This window comes from Aethalodelphis obliquidens, unplaced genomic scaffold, assembly GCF_003676395.1.
Source record: "Aethalodelphis obliquidens isolate GAN/ISIS:26980383/991018 unplaced genomic scaffold, ASM367639v1 scaffold26, whole genome shotgun sequence".
In the NCBI taxonomy this organism is placed as follows: Eukaryota; Metazoa; Chordata; class Mammalia; order Artiodactyla; family Delphinidae; genus Aethalodelphis; species Aethalodelphis obliquidens.
Genome location: NW_020837970.1, coordinates 5,865,096 through 5,891,079, shown reverse-complemented (window position 1 = coordinate 5,891,079; position 25,984 = coordinate 5,865,096). Strand labels below are relative to the sequence as shown.

At 44.4% G+C, this 25,984-nt stretch overlaps 1 long non-coding RNA gene across 1 annotated transcript in view; it reads left to right on the top strand.

Moving 5' to 3' along the window:
• The first annotated feature begins 284 nt into the window (after positions 1–284).
• The window catches only part of LOC113629056 (uncharacterized), a 32,507-nt gene continuing 6,807 nt past the window's right edge, over positions 285–25,984 (top strand). The window contains exons 1-3 of the long non-coding RNA XR_003436363.1: positions 285–899; positions 11,792–11,883; positions 12,668–12,720. This is a non-coding gene — a long non-coding RNA (uncharacterized LOC113629056). The remainder of the gene's footprint in view (positions 900–11,791; positions 11,884–12,667; positions 12,721–25,984) is intronic.

Genomic DNA, 25,984 nt, shown 5'->3' with positions numbered 1-25,984 from the left:
GAGTGGGACCCGCTAAGAGCCTAGAGCAGGAGTGCAGGGAAGGGGGGTAAGGGTGTGAGGAGGACAGGAGCAATGGGGGCGTAGGGAAGGGAGGCGTGTGAGAGACACGATGGGGTGAGGGCCAGCTGGAGTCAGTGACTGGCCAGATGTGGGGGAGGGAGAGAGAGCGGTCCACGGTGACTTCAGCGCTCTGGCTCGGGGAGGTCTGACAAGGGAGGCCTGAGAAGGGGCCGTGTAAGGTGGCATTTGAGAAATCACTAGTTTCCTCAGCACGGGCAGTTTGGTAAACAGAGATGGGCACCTCTCTGCTTTGGCCCCTGGACTGAGGTCCTGGGTCCATGGGGACCTGGAGACTCACCAGCCAGTTCTGGCTGCCCCAGTGTGAGAGGGACTGTGTGTCCATGAGGGGATGAGGACTGTGTACAGAGAGGGGAGTCGAGGAGCCTGAGGATGTTTAGCCTGGGTTGAGGGGCTGAGGAAGCTCTTACCCTCACCGTGACCCTTCATGTGTTCATGGCGGAGACCTAGCTCTTTGTGTTCCTGAACATCAAACTCTGACATGTGAGTGAGAGCCAAAAGATGCTAGATCTGGGCTCAGCATAAGGGAGACTTGTTTCCTTGTCTACAAGATGGTGACAAACCGCCTACGTCAAGGGTGGAGGAGGGTGGATGAGAAATGCTTTTAAAGCGCTCTTTCCTGCTCCCAGCTCAGAGGATGTGCTCCCTAGTGGTCAGGATGCCCCTGGAAGAACTCTTCCACCTGAGGTCCCCATGCTGCCTGCCCCAGTCCCTGGAGCTCTCAGCAGAGGAGGGACAGTAGCCTCACAATGGACACAAAAGGGTTTCGGATCAAGTGGCTTAAGCGTTACCCTCCCACTCCAAGACGACACAATTCCTGGGTGAGTAGATGGATCTGGTGTGGCTGCAGTTTTAGCTGACAGTGAGTCATGAAAAGGTGGCGACGTTCCTTTTAACCAGATTTGCCTCAACTTGAGACAAGATAGAGAACGTCAAATGGCTGTAGCCTTCCAGGAAGACTAGAGTAACTGGTCCTGACTTGCGTAGGTTGGGGATGGTTAGGACACTTGATCCTTTGGGAGGCAGCTTGGTATGCTGGAATGAGCAAGAGATTTGGGGTCAGGGAACCTGGCACGAAGCCTGTCTTTGTCCCTTACCAGCTCCGTGACCTTGGACAAGTCACCTAACCTCTAAGACTCATGTTCCTCCTCCTCTGAGTTGTTTAAAGGAAGGCAGGAGGTGATGTAGGCAAAGCCCCTCACTGTGCCTGGCATATAGTAAGTACACAGGAAATTATCACCAAATCCATAGCTGAGCCAGCTGACGTGAGAAAAATATTAACTGGAACAGTTTCTTTTCCTCCTACCTCCCGGCTGCATCTTCGGATGCTGTCCCCAGACATTTCCCCTGGAGTTCTGTCTGTGGGTTGTCATTTTGTCTGTTTGCCTTTCAGCCTCCTAAAGTCTCGCTAATCGCACAGGAAATGGGTGGGTAATGGGTTTCTCTGTTGTTCCACTGGCCTCCCAGTGAGTCGTACTGTTTTGCCTTCCTCACCACGGGGGCTTCTCACACCCTCTAATGACTGTTTTCCTTTCAGAAATGGCATATTTTTAGACAAGAGCATTTCCTGTGGTTCATCTCTGACTCTCTGGCAGATCTCTGATTTCTCATCATTTTTCCCTGCCTCTCTCTGGTCACATAAAACCCGCCCCAGCAGCATGTGTGCAGGAAACGCAGGAACCACACACTCCCAGCAGCCATCCCTGCTCTGAGCTGACGTTCAGGGACTGACACCCTGGGCCAGGGCGAGGCTGTCCTTGGTTGAGGTGTTGGGTCTGAGTAGTTGGGACTTCAGTGGATATTTCTTCTGGCTGCTGTCCTGCCCCTCCAGCTGGCTGTCCAGCTCCCCTGTGCCAGTGTTGGAGGGTGGTAGTGGTGGTGGTTTTAGAGTTACCCGAAACACTCACCCTTCTTAGTCAAACCCAAATTGAAATGACCCCCTTCCCCTTTGATTAACAACATAGACATACTTGGGTTTGAATCATGGCTTCTTCATTGACTAGCTTGGTGAGTGCCTTAAATGCTCTAAGCTTCAGTTTCTTTATTTGGAAAATGGGGATAATATTAGTAAGTCTCTCAGGGCCATTGTAAAGATTATATGAAACACAGTATGTAGGGAAAATGCTTAGCAGCCATACCTGGCACTTAGTTGCTCTTATGATGTCTAATTTAACTAAGTATAATGATTTAATTATAATTACATTGTAAACTTATAATATTTATAGTTTTATAATTTAATTATAATGATTTATGTATATGTTTTTCTCCCCTCTCAGACTATAAGCCCCTTAACGGAAGAAGCTAGATCTTCTTCAACTCTGAATGCAAAGGGCAGAGTAAGTAGCCAGTAAGTGTCTGAGGGGCTGAGGAGTGTAGCTCAACAGATTTAGGAGCCCAAAGAGCTTAATTACATTTGGCAAATTTGGAAAGTTCACAGTCTGTCAGGGATGCTGTGCAAGGCATGAAGGAAGGTAATGAGAAGAAGTACACACCTGGGTCCCTGCCACCAGGGAGCTTCAGTGGGGAGACGGGCAAGAGGCAGAAGGAGGGGAGCCCAAGGGGGATTCAGAGAAGGGAAAGGGCATGCGGCTGGGCTGCGGGCCGGAGAGTTATCAAGAATGACAGATATGATTGGGTGAGGGGAGGGGGAGGGTAGAGGATCACCCTTAGACACCTGCCTTTCCTAAGCCTTTCTACACAACAAGAATTGGATAGTCATGCATTTCTGGTTGGTTTAATTCACTCATTTAGTTGAGTCACATTTTTGGAGCACTGACGCTAGATGGATCTCCCGTCACTGTTTAACCCACCCCTAGATCACTGTGACATGTGTGTGGCATTCAGATAGTCTCTCCCTCTCCTGTGACCATGACAGACATGGCTGACAGGACCACAGCATTCTTCCACACTGAGCATGGTGTCATCTCACAACCCTCCATACGGCAGTCATCCCTGATGGAATGGAATAGGTACTTGGCTGAAAGCCACTCCTAGATCACTGGGTATGTGCTGAGGCTGCTATACATTTCAAAAGTTTATAATTTTCCCCACAAAATGCTGCCGTGCTTCAACTCTTTCCACCTTTGTTTATGGAAGCCCATTTCTCCCCCCTTGCTTGGAATATTAGAGAGCTGTTAGGTATTAGGAAGACGAAAGGCAGGCAGACAAAAGGACAAGTCTCCACCTTTATCTACTTATGTTTGGAATGTGTTGGAAAGATTTTAAGTTTGACTTTGGATCCTGAGGTTAAATTTGATTTTTTCCTGTATTTTTGTTTTTAAAAATTCTGTATTAAGCGAATATTACTTTTGTAATAGACAAAATGCATTTTATAAAAACGCATTTTATTTTTAAAGTTTATAAAATTTATTCAGACTTTATCACTATAGACCCTTTCGTACCCTTTGAACAGTGAGCTGTGCGATGTATTACCTAATAAAAATAAAGTCAATAAATTAAAAGCTTGTCTTTGTGTTTGCACCTGTGAATACCCTATTTTACCTGAACAAATTTCCACGTACAGAGTCTTTTGGTTTCAAAGAACATATTGCACGAAGATAATGAAGATGATGGAAAATCATCTAGCATTGGGAAGGATGTTCACTGAGGAGTGATCAAGATGTGATACTAGGGTCTTTGAGATATGCAGGATCCTTGTATGTAACTGGCATAAACGCCATTATTTGAGCTCTCTTAATCACTTCTGTGATTAAAAAAAAAAACAATCCAAAACAATCCAACGGCACATTAAAAGGATCATACACCATGATCAAGTGGGGTTTATTCCAGGAATGCAAGGATACTTCAATATACGCAAGTCAATCAATGTGATACACCATATTAACAAATTGAAGGAGAAAAACCATATGATCATCTCAATAGATGCAGAGAAAGCTTTTGACAAAATCCAACACCCATTTATGATAAAAACCCTACAGAAAGTAGGCATAGAGGGAACTTACCTCAACATAATAGAGGCCAAATATGACAAACCCACAGCCAACATCGTCCTCAATGGTGAAAAACGGAAACCATTCCCACTAAGATCAGGAACAAGACAGGGTTGCCCACTCTCACCACTCTTATTCAACATAGTTTTGGAAGTTTTCACCACAGCAATCAGAGAAGAAAAGGAAATAAAAGGAATCCAAATCGGAAAAGAAGAAGTAAAGCTGTCACTGTTTGCAGATGACATGATACTATACATAGAGAATCCTAAAGATGCTACCAGAAAACTACTAGAGCTAATCAATGAATTTGGTAAAGTTGCAGGATACAAAATTAATGCACAGAAATCTCTTGCATTCCTATACACTAATGATGAAGAATCTGAAAGTGAAATTAAGAAAACACTCCCATTTACCATTGCAACAAAAAGAATAAAATATCTAGGAATAAACCTACCTAAGGATACAAAACACCTGTATGCAGAAAATTGTAAGACACTGATGAAAGAAATTAAAGATGATACAAACAGATGGAGAGATATACCATGTTCTTGGATTGGAAGAATCAAGGTTGTGAAAATGACTATACTATCCAAAGGAGTCTACAGATTCAATGCAATCCCTATCAAACTACCACTGGCATTTTTCACAGAACTAGAACTAAAAATTTCACAATTTGTATGGAAACACAAAAGACCCTGAATAGCCAAAGCAATCTTGAGAACGAAAAACGGAGCTGGAGGAATCAGGCTCCTGGACTTCAGACTATACTACAAAGATACAGTAATCAAGACAGTATGGTACTGGCACAAAAACAGAAAGATAGATCAATGGAACAGGATAGAAAGCCCAGAGGTAAACCCACGCACATATGGTCACCTTATCTTTGATAAAGGAGGCAGGAACGTACAGTGGAGAAACGACAGCCTCTTCAGTACGTGGTGCTGGGAAAACTGGACAGCTACATGTAAAAGAATGAAATTAGAACACTCCCTAACACCATACACAAAAATAAACTCAAAATGGATTAAAGACCTAAATGTAAGGCCAGACACTATCAAACTCTTAGAGGAAGAACACTCTATGACATCAATCACAGCAAGATCCTTTTTGACCCACCTCCTAGAGAAATGGAAATAAAAAGAAAAATAAACAAATGGGACCTAATGAAACGTAAAAGCTTTTGCACAGCAAAGGAAACCATAAACAAGATGAAAAGACAACCCTCAGAATGGGAGGAAATATTTGCAAATGAAGTAACTGACAAAGGATTAATCTCCAAAATATACAAGCAGCTCATGCAGCTCAATATCAAAAAAACAAACAACCCAATCCAAAAATGGGCAGAAGACCTAAATAGACATTTCTCCAAAGAAGATATACAGATTGCCAACAAACACATGAAAGGATGCTCAACATCACTAATCATTAGAGAAATGCAAATCAAAACTACAATGAGATATATCATCTCACACTTGTCAGAATGGCCATCATCAAAAAATCTACAAACAATAAATGCTGGAGAGGGTGTGGAGAAACGGGAACCCTCTTGCACTGTTGGTGGGAATGGAAATTGATACAGCCACTACGGAGAACAGTATGGAGGTTCCTTAAAAAACTACAAATAGAACTACCATATGACCCAGCAATCCCACTACTGGGCATATACCCTGAGAAAACCATAATTCAAAAAGAGTCATGTACCACAATGTTCATTGCAGCTCTATTTACAATAGCCAGGACATGGAAGCAACCTAAGTGTCCATCAACAGATGTATGGATAAAGAAGATGTGGCACATATATACAATGGAATATTACTCAGCCATAAAAAGAAACGAAATTGAGTTATTTGTAGTGAGGTGGATGGACCTAGAGTCTGTCATACAGAGTGAAGTAAGTCAGAAAGAGAAAAACAAATACCATATGCTAACACATTATATATGGAATCTAAAAAACAAAAACAAAAATGGTCATGAAGAACCTAGGGGCAAGACGGGAATAAAGACACAGACCTACTTGAGAATGGACTTGAGGATACGGGGAGAGGGAAGGGTAAGCTGGGACAAAGTGAGAGAGTGGCATGGACATATATACACTACCAAATGTAAAACAGACAGCTAGCGGGAAGCAGCCGCATAGCACAGGGAGATCAGCTTCGTGTTTTGTGTCCACCCAGAGAGGTGGGATAGGGAAGGTGAGAGGGAGGGAGACACAAGAGGGAAGAGATATGGGTGTATATGTATATGTATAACTGATTCACTTTGTTATAAAGCAGAAACTAGCACACCATTGTAAAGCAATTATACTGCAATAAAGATGTTAAAAAGAAAACAAAAACGCTGCTAGACCTAGAATGTGTTTAATACTTGAAGCTGTAAAATCAAGATATAATAAATGATTAAAAGAGAAAAAAAATCCAGAACAATTTAAAAAATACAGTCTTGGTAGAGGTGAATTTACTCTGCAGCAAATGAAATTTAAACTAAGGCCCTCACTTGCAAGGTGTTTTTTGTACTTTCATATCTAATTTTGTATTTGTAATTTTGTGTTCTTTTTCTTAAAGTGAGCCTTTTCTCCCCATCCCAAACTATCTGGGTCTTCAGGCCTCATAAAGCCTGGCTCTGCCCACGGATAGAGGGAAGCTCTTCTCCTCCATCTGTACAGGGTTCAAAGTCCACCAACTCCTGGATTCTCTTGGAGAGGTGCTGGGAAAAGAGTATCTGCCTTTTTCCTATTCTTTTCTTATTTCTTCCCCAGAAGCCTCATTCATTAATAAATAGAATCTACTTCTTTGGTAGTAACTAGAATTTTACTGGAGAGTGGGTCACTTCTATGGAGGGAGTCTAGCAAAGACTAGGGTCTTCCTCTGCTCTGCGCTGTAAACACGGTGGCCAGCCCTCCTGGGGTGAGGGAGGCAGCCCCAATCTTCTCAGCCTCCTTACCTGAGCCAGGTGGGCAATTGGGCTGGCCCTTTTTTGGAAGACTGCTGATTTTCCATCTAGAGGATGTTGGAACAGAGGCCTCACGATGGCCTCAGGCCCAAGCCGGATGCTCCCATCCAATGAGAGGGTCAGAAAGGCTTACACTGTGCTCTTTCTTAGTAACCAGTACTGTGTGTGTATGGCTGTGATCCTGGTGGGCCAGGGAGTGAGCTTGGGATCCTTAATACTCCAACATGATCATAAAACTATTTTCTCTTATCCCTTCTAAGTTATTAGAAGAAAAATAAGAATGATAGTGAGTCAATGCTTAATGTTTATCATACCTTGTCATTACCTTTTTAGATCAAACAGGACAACCCTGGGTGTGGACAGGGGCAGCACAGCTGAGATATACTAAGTAAACACCTCTGTGCGAATGCTAGCAGCTGTGCAAATAAGTGGGCACGAGGAGGAGGGCTTGACCAGACTGAGGAACCCAGGTTCACAGGAAGGAAAGAAACCAATTTAATGAAAGTGGATTGTAAAGCACACAAGCCTTAATGTGGTAAAATATTCCCAGCCCGGCAGAGTGCCATGGAGTCTGTACAGGGCAGCTCTGTCGCTGGGGTTTTCAATCTAGGCTGTCTTTACAACTGAACTCTAACTGCTCTGGGGTGGGCCTTTGTGTTATTTTTAAAGTTCCCTAGATGATTAGTCTAATGTGTGTCCAGGGGTGAGAACCACACCACAGTTGAACAGTATAGTAGGTATTAACCACAAATTCCTGGTGAGGATAATATCACAGAGCTGGAAGGGGTAACTCAAGTTGGGGATCACAGTGTGATTTATGGACCATCCATCTCAGGAGTTAGATCAAGAGAGACATTATTATTCCATAGAGCAGTGGTTCTTAGACTTGAGTGAGCATCAGAGTCCCTTGGAGGCCTTGCTAACGCCTGGATTACTGGGCCCCACCCCTAGAGTTTCTGATTCATTAGGTCTGGGACCCCAAAACTGATATGCCTGACACGTTCCCAGGTGATGCTGATGAGATAGGTCTGGGGACCACACTTTGGGAACCACTGTTGTAGAAGACTCAGGTCTTGGCTCTGAGAGGCATTGCTAGGGAAGTGGAAACCGTGTGAGTCTAGGAGGTAGAGGACCTGGATTCAGGCCCTGGCTTTGCTGTGGCTCATGCACAGGCTGTGTGGCATAGAGTGAGCCATGTGCCCTCTCTGAGCCCAGTGTTTTCGTCCATTATCTGGGGGTAAGATGAACTGCTTTGCGTATCCCCAAGGTTTGAGTGGGATAATCAGTAATAACTCTCATTGGGTATTTACCAAGTACTGAGCATTCTCCATGCATCATTTTGATTGATCTTCTCAACATTTCTATGAAGTAGGTCCTATTATTCTTATAGGCTCGGAGACTGAAGTTTAGGAGCTTCCGTACCTTGTCAAGAGCATTGTGTCAGAGGCAGTTCCGGCTGACCTCAGAGCCCAAGCTCTCAACTGCTGAGCCGTCCTTGACCCTCAGTTGGAAACCGTGTGAGCACTAAGACTTGCCAAACAGTCTCTAACTGTGGTTTTTTCTAAGTGGTGAGCAGGATTCGATGTAAGGGATACGCGGTGGGCGAATCACTCTGCAACAGTGAGCAAAGCCCAATTAATTCAAGTCTGGGCAGATCCGGAGGGGTTCCAAAAGAAAACACAACCAAACACATCAATCACTCAGTAACTCTGTTTGAGAAGGGCCACTCAGATAAGACGCAGGCATTAATTAGGAGGAAAAAGGAGCAGAACAAACGGCCGGTAGGAAGACCAGAGGCCTCTGTAACAGGCTGACTGAAGCCCAGGAAAGCTGGCAGCAGATCACAAAGGTTGGCACTGATTCATTTAGTCAAAGCAGCCATCTTGGGGAAAGGGCAGCTTTGAAGCAAGAAAAAAATGCTTACGAGAGAGACCAGGAAAAGCCATCAAGTGAGACCTGACGTGTGCAAATCAGAAATTGTTAGCTGAGGTGCTACTCAGGGGAGTTTACAGAGATCAGAAGCCTATAATCAAAGGTTCTGCACCCAAACCAGGAAGCCCCTGAGAGATGAGTGCCTTTTGGTCACTGGGAACAAGATCCCATGTTCAGGGGTCGGTGGGTGGGACAGGTGATCACTGAAGGCCATTGCGGCTGTGCGTTCCAGGGACACTCTGGAAGCTGGATTCATGCTTCATGGGTCTACCAGATTTCTTTCCCCAGGTAAGCAGGCATTTGGGTAGGAATACAATGAATGAAAAAAATATATATAACTACCGAAAGGATTTGATAAAATTTCATGCCAAAGTTTATTAGGAAGAGAAGTTGTTACAACTTTTACACATGGGTAGGAATATTGTGTTACAAACTACTTTATAATAAAAAGGAAATGGGATTATTGTGAGGGGTCAGATAAGGCAACGGATGTCTGAAAAGTGCTTTGAAAACTGTAATTGTTATTCATTAGAATAAAGGCATCACAAAAATTGAGATCATTTTCTGAATGAAGAGCTATGAAAAGTGACTTTACTATCTATCATATAAGAATTTTATTTGATCTGGTAAGAGAAGAAAGAATCCATATGCATTTTAGGAGTTAAGATGCTCAGCTGCTCGTAATGATGAAACGGGGCCATGTGAATGGGCATAAAAATAGAAGATGACCTTTAATGTGGACAAGGTCATGATGTGTTTAGCAGCAAATAACGCAAACAACATATGAAGCGGTTGGCTCTGACCTAATGGGTATTGTAGGGGAGCAAATCTTGCCACCCCCAAAAGTCTCTTTGGCAGGCAGATTATTTTGAGCTGAAAACAATCAAGGCCCAAAGACTCAGGAAAACACTTTGACTTTCTCCCTAAGTGCCTAAAAGAACTTAGATAGAGGACCTGTTCCCAAAATTGAGCTATCGCCAGAGATACCTGCAAAGAATGTGGGCTAAGTGTGGTGAGGGAGACTCAGTAGAGCCTAGAGATCAGAGTCCACTCTGTGTCCCATTGTCTCTGTGGTGGCCCAGCAAACATTTATTTGCCAAACATTTGCTTTTCCATCTTCCTGTGAATTGCCTTCCTGCCCTTTGAAGTCCCAAACCACTACCCCCAACATCCTTTTTTTGTCTTCGGTTAAAGATAGTTTTTAAGGTGAGGGCTTCAGTCATTTTGGCAAGTTACTCCGTTTTCCTGGGTCTCTCCCATGTACATGTTATTAAACTTTTGTTTGATTTTTCTCCTGTTAATCTGTCTCCTGTCGATTTAATCCTTAGACCAGCCAGAAGAACCTAAAAGGGTAGGAAAATTTCTTTCTCCCTGACAGTATAAACCAGAGAAGAATTTTGGTCTCTGCAGCCTGTTTCTCACCTGTGATGTCATTTTGGTCAAGACAGCTAACAAAGTGCTTAAAATAACTAGATCCTTAGAAATTAGGAGCCATGGCAACAATGTAGTCTATTGATTAATTTTATATGTGAGAAAACGTAAGTCCAGAGAGCTAAGTGGCTAACCCTATAATTAGAGAATGCATTGTATACAAGATGGAAAACATTAGTCTACCTTTCATGAAACTAAAGTATCTGATAAAGGCCACCTTAAAAAGTGTGGGAGATTTCTAGAACTTTTTTAGGTTGATGAGATGGAAAGTTGACCAAATGCTCCTACAAGATGCCAGATTGCATTGCTGTAAGAGATGAATCATTGAGATGGATAGATACCTCAGGCCTAGTATGATTTTCCAAATAATCTTATATAAGTGATTTCTAATAAATAACACAGACAGGACTTCACATTGAAATCACAAATGAGTTTAAAACAGGCATAATGATGACAGCCCAAACATCTGTTGGTTTTGGGAGTAAGTCTCCCTGTTTCACAATTGGCATTTAATCATCAGGGGATGAGGCTTGATAGAACTTCAGAGGATTTCTAGATACACAACAGAACAACTAACACCTCGGCCCCTGTGGCAATTAGGAGCTACAGACATCAGTAGCTATGGTTCTCTCTCTAGTTTCATGTGTACCTATATGTACCTGGTTTGACCACACACCACAGAGAGTAGATCACAGAGGACAGAGAGCTTGGCACTCTTTGGATGTGTTATTGGTGTTGACTGCACTCTCTAACTTCCCGGTCCTGGACCCCCAAAACTTGTCTGGACCTTCCTGCACCAGCTGATTTCCCAGACACCTGAATACCTGACCCAAGCTCTTGACCTGCTCCCTCTAGCTCACTGTAACCTCTTTGTACTCCATGCATTAGAGGTCTGATCTGTGATGCTGCTGGACTCATACCTTACCCCTGCTCTCAGCTGGACATTTTGTCTTTGTCTCTTCTGTCCAGCCCAGCCCTGCAATCAGTAATTTCCTGTAATCTTTATTAACTGATCACTTTAATCTCCCATTTAAAACCTTTTCCATTTTCATGTGGAATTTCACAGAATTCTTTCTAAATGCGATTTTTAAAATCTTAAATCTTCATGAGGTCTATGTAAGAGCAGTCTGGGTCAGAAGCCAGTGTAAAAACCATTGGAATACATAACTACCAATTGTAAGTAAATATAAATCAGTCAATAAGCATACCATGCTCCAAAGGGCAAAGAGCTGAGGTTAGGGAGGCAGTAAAGTGGGGGAAATTGACCTCTTCTGAGCAGATGGACAGGAGTGACATGTGCACATGTGGGGCATATATGACAAAGAATCTTCTGGTCCCTAAAGGAACGAGATATAGAAACTCCAAATGCCGAGAGAAGTGACAGGGCTGCCATAATAGGGCTTGTCTTTACTCTAGAACTAAACCAGTAACGGTAATATTCTTTTATTTAGACTTTAAAGATAAAGTGGAAGAAAGGCACCACCTGTTTTGATGCCTGGTGGAGCCACTGAAAGTTCTAGGACCGACTCCAAGAAGGTTGAAGGTGAGTTAGAAAAGTGCATTCGACTCAAATCTGACAGGCGCAAAGACTGGCTTAGGCTGTGGAAAATAGCAATGAAAGAACAGCGGTTCAGAGGCTTTATGTTCATATGTCTTTAAATTTTACTCTAAATAAAATGCTTTATTTGTACTAGTTCAGTATTTGTCATATGCGCTCTTTTACTGAAAAGGAGCTCTAGCTGTGGGGGAGGGCAGGCTGGCATTTGGCTCAGCTAACCGTTTGGACGGGGAGCTGGGGTCTGGGGAGCCTGGCTCTGTCACTCAGGTGGCACCACCCACCCACAAGTGTCCTTAGCACTTACTTTACCAGCATCACCAGCCTAGGAAACAGTCACCACAAAGGCCACTGTACTTAAAGATGGAAAGGGACACAGATACTGGGGGATAAAAACTCGAGGAGGCAGCAAGTGTGTGCTCCTTTTATCATGATCTATTTAACACAAAGTAGTGCTTTTGGCAATATTTTCCCCCCAAATGAAAGCTTTGGATTTCAAGTGGGGTTATTTGCCTTTCATCTGTGTTTTCTCTACTGTTCTATTTTCTGATCCATTACTTTCATCTTGGAAACCTGTCATTGTGACTCTTTTATCAATGTAACTATCACTCAAAAAGCTCTTCACTCTCTAGGTCAGAATTGTTTAATATCAGGCAATTTAAATGATTTTTTTGTGTATTGACCTCATATTTGAGAGTCATGCAAGTTGTACTGCAAAATCAAATGTTCAAAGATAATGAGTACCTTTATTTGACTTTTTTTTCCCCCTCAGATGAGCACAACAGTTGAGAATCCTAAGGGATCGATGGAAAACTGGAAAAGGTGGTAAGTACCCAATGCTGGGCCCCTGAGGGAGAGGGCAGGAGAGGGGCTGGAGAGATGGGTCTGAAGAAGACAGATACATGTTCAATCTCAAGGCAGAGCAGAGACCTGATGGGTTTTTCTCTTTCTTTCCTGGGGAGAGGAATGTGGCTGACTCAGGCTGGTTGCAGGGGCTCAGATGGGGTAGATGAGTTGGGACAAGAGGGCAGGTGCTATAGCTTGAAGGTGAGCAGTGGGCAGGAAGCTGGAGTCAAGCTGGCCTGTCATGTTGTGGATACACCACAGCAAGAAGTGGGTGAAGAGGAGTGGGAGAGGCGACAGGGAAAGAGCAGAGCAGATTCTGAAAGCCTGATTTGATCTGGGTCATTGACTCCTACAGTGGCAAAGCATTTTGAAAAAGCATCCTTTTAAAGTTTTCAATTAACCAATTTAAATATTTATGGAACTTTCCTTTGGAGTAGCTATCCAGGTTGCAGGAACCTAGAGCATAAACCTTAGTCTCCCCCTGAAGGGTCTGATCTCCTAGCTTGCCTGTGAGATGACTGGTCAGAGAGAACAAGGCATTAGAAAGGGTGTTAAAGTAATGGGACAGACCAGGAAAGGGGCATGTGCTTTACTGGGATAGCTCATGTCATCCTAACCACAGTTGATGTGGTTATATGAAGAGATCGAATCTCAGAGAGTGTTAGGACTTCCCCAAGTTTGTCAGTGTTGGAGGCCGAACTTAAAACTCTGGTCTGTGGACTGGAAAGCCACTGTCTTTGTACATTGCTACACTGGCTTAGAGTCAGGACACTTGGGTTTGAATCCCGGCTCTGCCAGTTACTAGCTGTGTGAATCTTAGTGAGTTATGTGATCTTCTAGGCTTTAGCTTCCTCATTTGATGAATGAAGATCTTAGGGTTATTGGGAAGATGAAAGAAAACGGTTCATGCCTGGAGCTTTTAGCACAGCGCCTGGCATAGTAAGTGCTCAAAACACATTAGCTGCAAGTAGCACAGTATTCAGAGAAGAGGGAGCATCAGAAGCCTCCGTGGGGGAGGTGAGGCCTGAATCAGACTTCAGCAATGGGTGAAGGCTGACAGAAGTAGGCTCAGAGGAGGAAAGTGGGGTGAGTCTTCCATTTGAAGCAAGTATGTCATGAAGGATTAATGGGAGGAGGGATGGAGAGAGGAAATAGTAAGGCGGAAAAAGGCTGGTGTTGGCTGGTTGGTTGTTTTAAACCAATCCTCAGGTAAAACAGTGTAATGAGACTGGGTGGGGCGATCTGATTGCCCCCCTGGGGAAACCAGGATGCCATTGCTGCCCCTGAGGCAAAATGGCCTCTGCTCATCCTGAGAGAAATCGTAAAGGACGCTGGGACGTGTGTGTGTGTGTGTGTGTGTGTGTGTGTGTATATGTGTGTGTACGTGTGTAATAAAGGAGTGTGGTGTGGGTGAGGGGGTGATGCTTCTGGGCCAGTTCCTGCCATGCTTTCAGTGGGTTAGAAACTGTAATTACCAGCTTTCCTCGTTTTTCTCTCTTCTCTCTCACGTATAGAACAGACTAGCACAGGGCCTGATCGGAAATATTAAAAAAAAAACCCAGGAATCTCGGTGGTTGCGTGCCTTCCATCACTGCTACAGACTCCACCCAACATCTAGCTTTGCTTATTTGGGTTGTGAGGAGGTGCTGACCCAATACACTTGGCACTTCCCTTCTCTCCTTCTCTTGGTCCCCAAGCCCCCTTCTGAGATGACCCAGGGGTGGCACCTGCTCAGGGCCCATGGGGGACCACAACCTGGGAGTCTATCCTTTGCTCTTTGTCCTCCACGGTTACAGCATCTGCAGGCAGTAGGGAGGAACCAGCTCTTTGAAGCCTTCTGACAACCAGCTGTGGGAGTGAGGGTCTGGCTTCTGTCCCTCTCCCCAAACTGTCACAGCTTTCAGTGACCCACTGAGACACACTGACATGTTTCTTAATACTTCAGAGTCCACTCACATATGTGATCACGGTTTTCTCTACGAAGGGGGCAGGACAGGTACTAGAGACCAGTGTTCAAAGGGGCTGAGCCCCTTTCCTGAGTTACAGAGCACATTGATGCTGGAATCTAGACTCAGGCCCCGCCAGCATTCTTTGCACTGAGGGAGCGGAGTAAATGACATATGATTTCCCTCCCACCTCAGTCATCCACAGAAGATGAGAACAAAGCAGTCAGACAGGGAGGCCCTTTGCCACAGTGGGTCTCATCTATCCCTGGGGGAGAAATGGTCCCTGGCTTCAACTCTCTATAACAGCCAGCTGCCCCCTGTGCTGCTCTACTGGGATCCCTGCCGGGAGGGAAGACTTGGAATCAACTTCTTGGATTCTCCTACAAAACAAGGACTTCAAAAGTAGGATGAGTCTGCAGTGTTCTGGGGGCTACTTAGCAACATAGGAATAATTCAAGAGCTATGCAAGTGCTAATGAGTACCACGAATAACTCCGCTGACCTGTCTTGGCAGGCAGGGCCCAGCAGAGGAGCAGAGGTTGGTCCTTGAAGTGGTTCCGCAGTCGTGCTCCGTCTGCTTGGGCCTGCAGAGGCCAGCGCTCAGCCAGTGGGTTCCCTTCAGACTGCCTGGGATGGGAGGATAACCTGGGAGACCTCTGAGCCAGGACTGTCCCCCTCCCACATAGAAGGGGGAAGCCAAGAGCTGCCATGCAGGTGAGAAAACCAAATAGGCAATTACCCTGCTCTACGAAGCCTTACTTCTAAGGTACTGGCTTGGGTTCAGCTGGCCCATCCCTGTTGGGCCTGGGTTCTCTCCTCTTGTGCTTAGAATTAATGTGTCTGAGTGAGAACAGAACAGGGGGAGGGACATTTATTTCTCTGGTTTTGGTCTGGGGTCCACTCAGGGAAGAAATATGTGCATGTGAGTATGTATATATGAATGTGTGTGTGTGTGTGTGTGTGTGTGTGTGTGAATCAATGGGATGGATTATAGATAAGGCAGAAAGTGGACCAGTGGTAACAACTCTTTAAGAAGGACATGCAAAGCCTTTATGATAAACACTAAATGTGATCTTGTTTAGAGGGATGGGTTGGAGCCAGGCCTCCTCTCCTGGACTCAGATGTTTATTCATTTATTCAGTCATGTTAAATCACTCATCAGCATTTATCTAGCATCCACTATATACTGTGGACTGTGCATAGATTGGACTAAGACTCAGCCTCTTCCTGCCTTCAAAGTGCTCACTCTGTTATTGGGAAGGTGGAAACATTGACAAGCGGGCAAAAAATATATAATAAATACAGTGCGATACATACACAAAATAGGTAAAGAGATGATAGAAGCAAAGAGGAGGATGAGCCTAACTCTGGGGGCAGAGGGATGATACTTGGCATGCAGCTTGGATGAGGTGTGGATGTCAGATGGGTAGGAGAGGGGACTAGAGTAGGCATAACACATTCTGGGACTTCCAGGAGCACGCCTAGACTGAGGGGAAAACAGTGGGAGATAGGTGTGGATGGGTGGACAGAGCAGAGTTGAAAGTTTTAAGGAGAAGTGGAATCTGGAATTTAAAGGGAATTTGAACCAGGGAGAAGAGGAGGCATCCTACGAAGGTCAATCAATGTGAGTGAAATGCAGAGGCCCAACTGAGAGTGGTGGTCTTTGCTTCACCACACGGGGAGCAGTAGGTGTTGCATGGGGATTAAGAACACAGGCTCTGCACTGAGACTGCCTGAGTTCAAATCCTGCCTCTGCCATCTGACAGCTCTGTGACCTGAGGCGAGTTACTTTGCCTCTGTAAGCTTCAGTTTCCTCATCACCCGTGATACAGCGACAGGGCTGTTGTGAAGACTGGTAGCTGAGCACTTGGTGGGATAACAAGTAGAGGCCTCTGTAAATGTTAGCTTTTATTATTGTTATTCTTCCAGTCAATCCCCAAATGCTCTTAGCGTTGCCTTTGAGGTGTTTCTTGTGTCTTGCTTTGACCTCTCTTTTGCAGCAGTGAGCACCTCATCTTCTGCACCTGAGCACTGCCCACTTCACCTCACATTTGGGTTTCTGCAGATCAATGAAGCAGGCTTTGTTGGCATGCTTTCTTCCCCTGCAAACCAGCCTGTGCACCAGCCTCAAAAAGAGCCCCCTTCAGTGTTATGTGGCAGCCACTTCTTTGTTCAAGAGCCTTGACGCTCCCTATTTCAGAGAAGCAACAATCTGGTCCATTGTCCTTTTACAGATGAGAAAACCAAGGCCAAAGAGGATAAATGAGTTGGCCGCTCTCCAAGCCATTTGGCACTCAGTCTTCCTACTCTTGCTTCTGATGCCTTCCCTCTAACAGGTGGTCCTGTTTTTCCTAAGCCCCTAGTCTGGTGCCCTATTATTTCTCAGAGCTTCTCCAAACCCTCCCTGGGAGACACAAAAGCAGGGTAGAAGATGGACCTGCATGAGCCATCCTGTCAGTCACTTTGGGTTTGTGCTCCAGCCCTGCTCCTTACTAGCTGAGTGACCTTAAGTAAGGTAATGTCCTGAGCCTGCCTTTCCCAATCATTGAGAGAGATGTTGTAAGAGCTCCCTGCAGGGCGGGAGTGAGGGTGATAGATGGGATTATAACCTAAGTGAAGGGCTTGGTAGCGTGTCTGGCACGGAGCAGGGGCTCTGGGATGTTGAAGCCCCTTCTCTCTGGTCAGGTAGGTCACCCTGGCCCTGAGAGCCCACCATGACTGCACATGCTGCCTCCCACATGACCCTTCCCTCCCTTTCCATTTTACACCCCAGTGTCCCTGGTAGCTCACCAAACCCTTCCCTGTGAGCTGTCCTCTACTTTCTGCATTCCCCAAAGCCCCTACCTCACTGTTTCACATTCGGAGTTAGAACTCCAGGGAGAGGCCAAGACCTTGTTTCAGCACTACGTTTTCAATATATCCTTAGAAGCAGAAGGCAGGCTGTTCATGGGCCAGGGCCCTGGGAGCTGAGCGGTTTCAGGTATCTTACAGTTGGTTCTAACGAGCATTAGAGTGCTCATTAGGAGTTGCAAAGACTTCCCGAGCAGACCCCAAGGGTCCGTGCTCAGATACCCAATGGTGGTCCTGGAAGCAGAGAGGCAAGACCTATGCAGCCTTGCAGGGGAGCCCTCAGGATGAACCCCTTCTTAGGAAAAAGGGAGAGGCCAGTTCTTGTCAGGTGTGAGCTAGCTGCACCCACGCCTGACTGTTGTTCTGATCATAGAGGAGCCTGGGGGTCCCACCTGGGGCTGCCCAGGGCCTTCGTGGCAAGGAGGAAGCATGCTGCTTGCACAGGGCCTGCGAGGCCCGATGATAACTCTGTCGCTCCCCAGCAGGTAAATGGAGCCGGAATCCGGTCCAGTTCAGGCATCCTTGGGAAGGGGGGTGGGTTATCCAGTTCTTTCCTGTGGCGTCTGCAGATACAGCCGGAACTTGGTGAGCATAACCCAGGCTGGTTTTCTACTTCAGAATGGACCAAGCCCAATTTGGGGGAATGTTTATTTGCTTTCTCATAAATATAAAAATCTACTTATCTGACTAGAGGGGATACAAAACACCTGTTTGCTGGTGGACTCTCATCTTGTTTATTTTTTCCATTTTTAGAAGTGGGTGGGACTTCTTGCAGAAACCGCTTATTTCCTGAAAACCTGGACCAAGCCTGGGACTTGTTATGTCTCTTTAGCTTTTATTTGGTTTATGTATGTATGTATTTATTGTTAAATCTCAAAAAGAGGCCCCCAAAGGGGAAAAAACATGAAGCCACATCTCTAAAAGCTTTGAGAAGATGGCTTCACTCAAACTTAGCAAAGGACTAAAATACAACCTCAGCAGCAAATATTTGCCCGCTCAATGGGCATTATCCAAAGCAGGGTCTCTAGGAAGACACTTTCTGTGTCACTTCCTGCTCACTAGGAAAGGTCAAAAGTTGGCCACTAGATTTTGACAAGACTTGCCAGTAATCTTCTTATGCTAAGAGAGGCCTGCCCCATCTCACGTCCACTAGGCCATTAGCTTTCAGTGACTGAAAGCTATTTTTGTGGCAGCAAAACTAGAAAATACATATCTCACCTAAAAAGTACGAAGCAAGCCCCTCACCCCTCCTTCCTAGAACATTTTGCATCCATAGCCAAAGGGAGATTTATAGCCTTCTCAAAATTCTATGAGCTATTACCTTTTCCACTTAAATATTCATTACAAAGGTAATAAAGCCATGGACGTAAGGGCCTGAATGGTGTTACTGATGGCAGGCTTTGGGGCTGAGCTAATGCACAACTTAACCCATCTCCTAAAGACCAGGGAGATGGCTGACGTGGGGCCCTTTTCAGAAGGTGCCGTAACCTCCTTTGTCCTCATTCTATTGGGACGATGGAGTCAAAGACAAGGGACAGGATGCTCCTGGGACATAGACGGATGGTCCTCTGTGTGTAATCCCTGGGACATAAGGCTGACTCAGATTTCTACTTGGAAACAGGGAATTCTTTGGTTTCTGAGCTTTTCTCAAGGGGAAATGAACCAAGAGCGTTTTTGGGCTCTGGTGGAAAGCTGGTCTAAAACCTGAAAGCATCCAAGGCAGAGAATTCAGACAAGGTGGGAAAACCTCAAATGAGACTTATTCTTTGGAAGACGTCATCCTAGATGTTATGACTTGGAGGAAAGAGCCAGGGATGAGGACGATCTCTCTGCTATATGATAACAGTATATACACTAATTAGTGTATACACTAATACAAAGGACAATCCCAGTGGTTCTTGTTTGCCTTCATCAGCCTGGGTTATGCTTTAACTGCCCGAGGTGGAGGGCATGGTGGGAGCCTCGGCTGTTGGTCTAACCACAGCATATGCCCACCTTGCCCAGGGAAGTCCATTTCCAAACTTCAAAGACCAGTTTGTGAGCTTCACATTTAGTTAGTTCTTCCTGATGATCCCATTTAAAATTTTATTCTTCTTTTAAGAGGTATGGCACGAGATATACAGGTACAAGTTTTTCTCTAGAATTTTCCCTATCTCTGTAGTAGTAAAAATCCGAAATAGGTGCTTATTAATTTTTTTCAAAAGCTCTCCAGTTACTGGGGATAGCAAGGACTTTTGCCATTTAATTTTTGTTATTATCTAGCTCATGAAAATGTATTTCTTAATCCTCCAGCTACAGAGGCTCCTGATCAGAAAAAGCACAAGCTTATGTGTTCCCTGTGCTCCAGTAGTATATTATTTAAGACTAACAACATGGCATGTACACAGAGAGATGTGTAGAAAATACCCAAAGAGCCAGCATCAGTGGAAGGATGAAGACACGGGCTTTGGTCCAGGAGGCAGAGGAAAAAGGAATTGTGTGAGTCACTGAGGCTGCTAGGTATTTAGGTGGGCATCCATGGTTGTCACCCATGTGCTCCTGCAGTCCTCCCAGGAGAGCGGGATCACCCCCTAGGCTCCATTATACCCCTCCTTAGCACCTCCCTCCAGGGGCCTCAGGGCTGCATCAGGCCAGATGTGCCCTTCTCCCTTGCTATGGCTTCAGATTTATCTCAGTGCTCTAGGGCTGCCTGCTTTTTGACCTTCATACCCAGAAAAATTTATTTTTTCCATGATTATCAAAGTAATACACACCACTTCAGAATGGTAGGAAGGGACAGAAAAGTGTTAGGAAGCATGAAAACAAAATCAGCTATAATCCTGTCACCCAGAGCTATTTGCATTTAAGTGCATTTTCTTCTAATGTATATATATATTTTTTAACACAAGTGCACAGATTTTGTAACCTACTTTTTTCCTGTTCAACCTCAGAGCATATTTCCATGTCATTAGATATATCAGGGCCCACTTCATCTCCCACTGCTTCCCAGAGCTGACCCTCTTCTCTTGGTTGTTCTGACCAAGTCAGGGATTCCAACCTCCACTCTTTCACCCTTGCTATTCACCTGCCTGAAGTGCAGCCACCCTCCATTCATTTTTAGTCCTATGGTTCTTTAGGGTGCTATGACCTCCATGAAGCCTTCCAGGACACCTTGGGCCCTCCTGATTGTCCCTCCGTCCCTGACACCCCTCCCCTTCCCTGGGCTCTGGACTGTGCCTCTGGTCCTTAACATGTGCTACTCTGGACAGTTAGGTCTCTCTTTATGTAAATGCTCCTCAGGCAGTAGTGTGATGGGAAATATTTAACTACTGGCTCCCTGGAAAAAAATGTATGCATATATATACATACGTAATTTATTATATATTTTATTGACATCAAGGATACATATTACACAATTTAAAAATAATATAGTATAAAACATCCAATGCTCTTTTTTGTAAACTCCATATAGCCAATTGATTCTTACAGAACTTTCTTGTTGATTTTTGCCGAAATTTTGTATCACTAGCCAACCCATGGCTGCAAATGATGAACAGGGATTATTCTGTTAGCAGTGTTAGTTGGTATTTTCACTCACATGGAGTAAGACAAACCTGAAACAATGAAGACCTATTTCAGAACTTCAGTCATTCAACAATGACATAAGCTACTTCTTTGCTGTATCAGATAATTGTTTTAGAACCCTGGAAGAACATTTCCTCAATTTTTTGTGCTATTTACAATTGGAACAACTACAGACACAGTACACTTTTAAGTTTAATCTACGTAGTTAACATTTTCTCCATACTTTTCTTAAGTCTAGACCAGGGGCCTGCAATTTATGGCCTGTCAAATCTGGCCCACCGCCTTTTTTAGTAAATAAAGTTTTACTGGAACACAGTCATGTTCATTTGTTTATTGTCTGTAGCTGTGTTTGAGCTTCAATAGCAGAATAGTGTAGTTGCAACAGAGACTGTATGACCTACAAAGGGGTAAATATTTACTACCTTGCCCTTACAGAAAAGGTTTGTTGACATCTGCTCTACATAGTCAGCAAAACAACAAATCAAATCATAATTGTATTCATCTGTATTTTAATATATTTATGTAAAATACATTTGTAGCATTTGCCAATTTTCGTGTGTAAATCAGTCATCACGGCTACTATTTAGCTACCAGTCTGATGTTACTAATGGGGAGTTGAGAAGAGATGCCCTTTGGCACAGCATTATGTAGTATTTACATCATAAATGTCAATAACCTTAACAATAGAGATAATATTGAAATGTAGGAAAATAATTAGGAACAGAGGAGTTTGAGTATTTACTACAGTTGTTCTTTTTTAAAAATTTATTTTATTGAAACATAGTTGATATACAATGTTGTGTTAATTTTTACCGTACAGCAAAGTGATTCAGTACTACTGCTGTTCTTAACATTATTTAATTGTAAGTTTTATGATTTAATTTTAAAATAATCGCTGTGCTTAACAATCAGCTCACAAAATTCTTGAAAATTTAATTGGCTCTATCGAGAGCAAGGGCTTTGATCTTTGGTGAGAAATATGATCTCAGCCCATCTGGATGGCTCCTCACTGAACCCCAGCCCTGGGGGAAGTTCTACCCAGGACGAGGGCAAGCGAGGGTCTCATGTTCATCATAAATCTTTACTTAAACCTGAATGAAAGAAGCCTCTTGTGTGTGTAGCAGGGGCTCCAACCCCATCTGTTGATTAGAAAATTGCCATGCACTCTGGCTGTTGCAGGGAGTTTAACCATGAACTTCTACCCACCATGTGCAGAAATGAGTCATTCTGGACAGGGCCATCCAGAAGGACAGATGGTGCCCTGACCCTGTATGACCTGGGCTGGGTATTCTATGAGGCCAGAGCATGGGGTCTTGGCCGGCCAGTCAGTCCTGACAGCTCATGCCTAGCTTTTTGCTTTGGAAGTACCAACTTATATCCCCTTCCCTGCCCACTCCCTAACCCCAGAAAAGCAGGAGGGGCTGGCTGACTAAAGCCAGCTTGAGGTTCTTTGGGGTCATGTGGCCTTGGCCTGGGAAGACAATGGTTAGGACCCATGATGTGAACCAGTTGGTGTTTTCTCTTAGAAAATCCCATGCCCTAAATCCTCCACTGTCAGCTGCTCAGTGGCTTTGGAAACAAGCATTTTTCGGGTTAGTTGTTTTGAGTTTGTTTAGAGCTGCAAAACTAGTGTGGCTGAGGCATCTGCATGAAATAGGAGGGAAAGGACAGGTGCCCAGGAGCTCCAGGGCTGGGTTCCTCTCTTCCACCATTACCACCAGGCATGTGATGTTGGCTTGTGACTTAACCCCTCTGAGCCTGTTTGTTTTAGGTTAAATGCCTCACAGGATCACTGTGAGATCAACTGAGATAATATATGTGAAAACATGTAGCAAATAGCAAGTGTTAGAGGACAGTGAACAGGACTGGCACCAGAACCTCTGCTAGAAACACCAGGTGCTAAGTAACCCATATTCTCTAAAGAGAGCTGTCAGCAATTGAGGCCAGATTTTCCCTAACTCCAGGGTTCCTAAGAAGTGGCCCAACTACCATTACTGCCCTCTCGCAGCCTCAGGTAGGGAGACAAGTGGGACAAGGGAGGTAGGAGTTTGTAGGAGAATAATTTATTTCTGCCCCTCCCATTGTGACTCTCATCTTGAGATGAAGTTGGGGACATCTATCAGAATCACGTATGGAGGTGGCAGGGTGAGGGGTCTCCATGAGGCAGCAACTGTCATACTGCTCCAGGCTAGATGCCTGCTGACCTATTGAGACCCTTGGCCCCATCTGGTGGTGGGGATACAGTGATGGAGTTTTGGAGAGAGTTTGACCTGTGCCCATAGGAGTTTTGGGGGCTCTTTGTGAACAGGGAGGCCGTGCCTGCTTCAGCTGTCTGAAAACAGGCTGGTCAGCCAAGGAGGGGAGGTATGTCTGAGGAGGTGGGATCCTCATCTCAGTTCCCTTCAGCCCTCAGAGGGTGGGGAAGAAGACACCAGCAGTTTCTGAGCCTCTGTATAGGAGGACAGAGTGGGAGGGGCATGGAACACCGGAGAAGCCAAAGGGGGCCACAGTTGTCCTTCTCGGTGACAGATGAGCTGGGGTCACACTGACAGAGCCCTCAGAGCCACACACACGTCCTCAAAGGACCACCCCGCAGCCAGGGCCACCAGCAGCAGATGGGCCCAGAGTGAAACCAGAGAGCCAATGAGCAGTTAGGATCCCTGTGTCCCCCACCTGTACCCCACTAAGCTTCCCCAGAGAGGACAGGCCCTGCAAAGGGAGGGGGAGCAATTCCAACACCAGGCCTGCTCTCCCACCCCACCCCATGGTGCCCCAGTGAGAAGAGGAGTGAAAGAATAGAACTATCCCCTCCCCACTTCAAATCTTAATTCCTCCCTGAATCTAGCTCATGAAGAAGAGGAAGAATGTCAAATCAGATGTGAGATTGAGGCTTTAGAATAAAATAAGTTGAAAAAAAGACTTAATAATAGAACTGACCAAATGTTAATAAATCTACTCAAGATGCTAGTAAGGGATGAAAAGTATGACTTGACAGTACAGGTAATGTACTGATGGTGGAAGGAAGGGATGGGAGAAATATAAAACCGTTTCACATTTATATTCCTCTAAATTCAGACTGAACAATAAAACTGTAACATAAGTCTTAGTTTTTATAGTAGGTGGTCCCTTTGAACTTGGTGAATTGAATCAAATACATATATAGAGCACTGGTTCTAAAACTTCAACACACATCAGAATCAACAAAGGGCTCGTTAAAATAGACAGTTGGCTCCACACTCAGTTTCTGATTCAGTAGGTCTGGGATGGGATTGAGAATGTGCATTTCTAGCAAGGTCCCAGGTAATGTCAGTGGTGCTAGTCTGGGGACTACAATTTGAGAATCACTGTGGTATGGATTAGAGCACCACGAAAGTGTGTACGTACTTATTTATTTATTTATTTTTAACATCTTCATTGGAGTATAATTGCTTTACAATGGTGTGTTAGTTTCTGCTTTATAAAAAAGTGAATCAGCTATACATATACACATATCCCCATATATCCTCCCTCTTGCATCTCCCTCCCATCCTCCCTATCCCACCCCTCTAAGTGGTCACAAACCACTGAGCTAATCTCCCTGTGCTATGCAGCTGCTTCTCACTAGCTATCTATTTTACACTTGGTAGTGTATATATGTCCATGCCACTATCTTACTTCGTCCCAGCTTACCCTTCCCCCTCCCTGTGTCCTCAAGTCCATTCTCTACATCTGCATCTTTATTCCTGTCCTGCCCCTAGGCTTATCAGAACCAATTTTTTTTTTTAGATTCCATATATATGTGTTAGCATACAGTATTTGTTTTTCTCTTTCTTACTTCACTCTGTATGACAGACTCTAGGTCCTTCCACCTCACTACAAATAACTCAATTTCATTTCTTTTTTATGGCTGAGTAATATTCCATTGTATATATATGCCACATCTCCTTTACCCATTCATCTATCAATGGACACTTAGGTTGCTTCCATGTCCTGGCTATTGTAATGACCTGCTGCAATGACCATTGTGGTGCATGACTCTTTTTGAATTATGGTTTTCTGAGGAACCTCCATACTCTTCTCCACAGTGGCTGTATCAATTTACATTCCCACCAACAATGCAAGTGGGTTGCCTTTTCTCCACACCCTCTCCAGCATTTATTGTTTGTAGATATTTTGATGATGGCCATTCTGACTGGTGTGAGGTGATACCTCACTGTAGTTTTGGTTTGCATTTCTCTAATGATTAGTGATGTTGAGCATCCTTTCATGTGTTTGTTGGCAATCTGTATATCTTCTTTGGAGAAATGTCTATATAGGTCTTCTGCCCATTTTTTGGATTGGGTTGTTTGTTTTTTTGATATTGAGCTGCATGAGCTGCTTGTACATTTTGGAGATTAATCCTTTGTCAGTTGCTTCGTCTGCAAATATTTTCTCTCATTCTGAGGGTTGTCTTTCATCTTGTTTATGGTTTCCTTTGCTGTGCAAAAGCTTTTACGTTTCATTAGGTCCCATTTGTTTGTTTTTGTTTTATTTCCATTTCTTTAGGCAGTGGGTAAAAAATGATCTTGCTGTGATTTATATCAGAGTGTTCTGCCTATGTTTTCCTGTAAGAGTTTTATAGTGTCTGGCCTTACATTTAGGTCTTTAATCCATTTTGAGTTTATTTTTGTGTATGGTGTTAAGGAGTGTTCTAATTTCATTCTTTTACCTGTAGCTGTCCAGTTTTCCCAGCACCACTTATTGAAGAGGCTGTCTTTTCTCCATTGTATATTCTTGCCTCATTTATCAAAAAAAAAAGGTAACCATATGTGCGTGGGTTTATCTCTGAGCTTTCTATCCTGTTCCATTGACCTATATTTCTGTTTTTGTGCCAGTACCATACTGTCTTGATTACTGTAGTTTTGT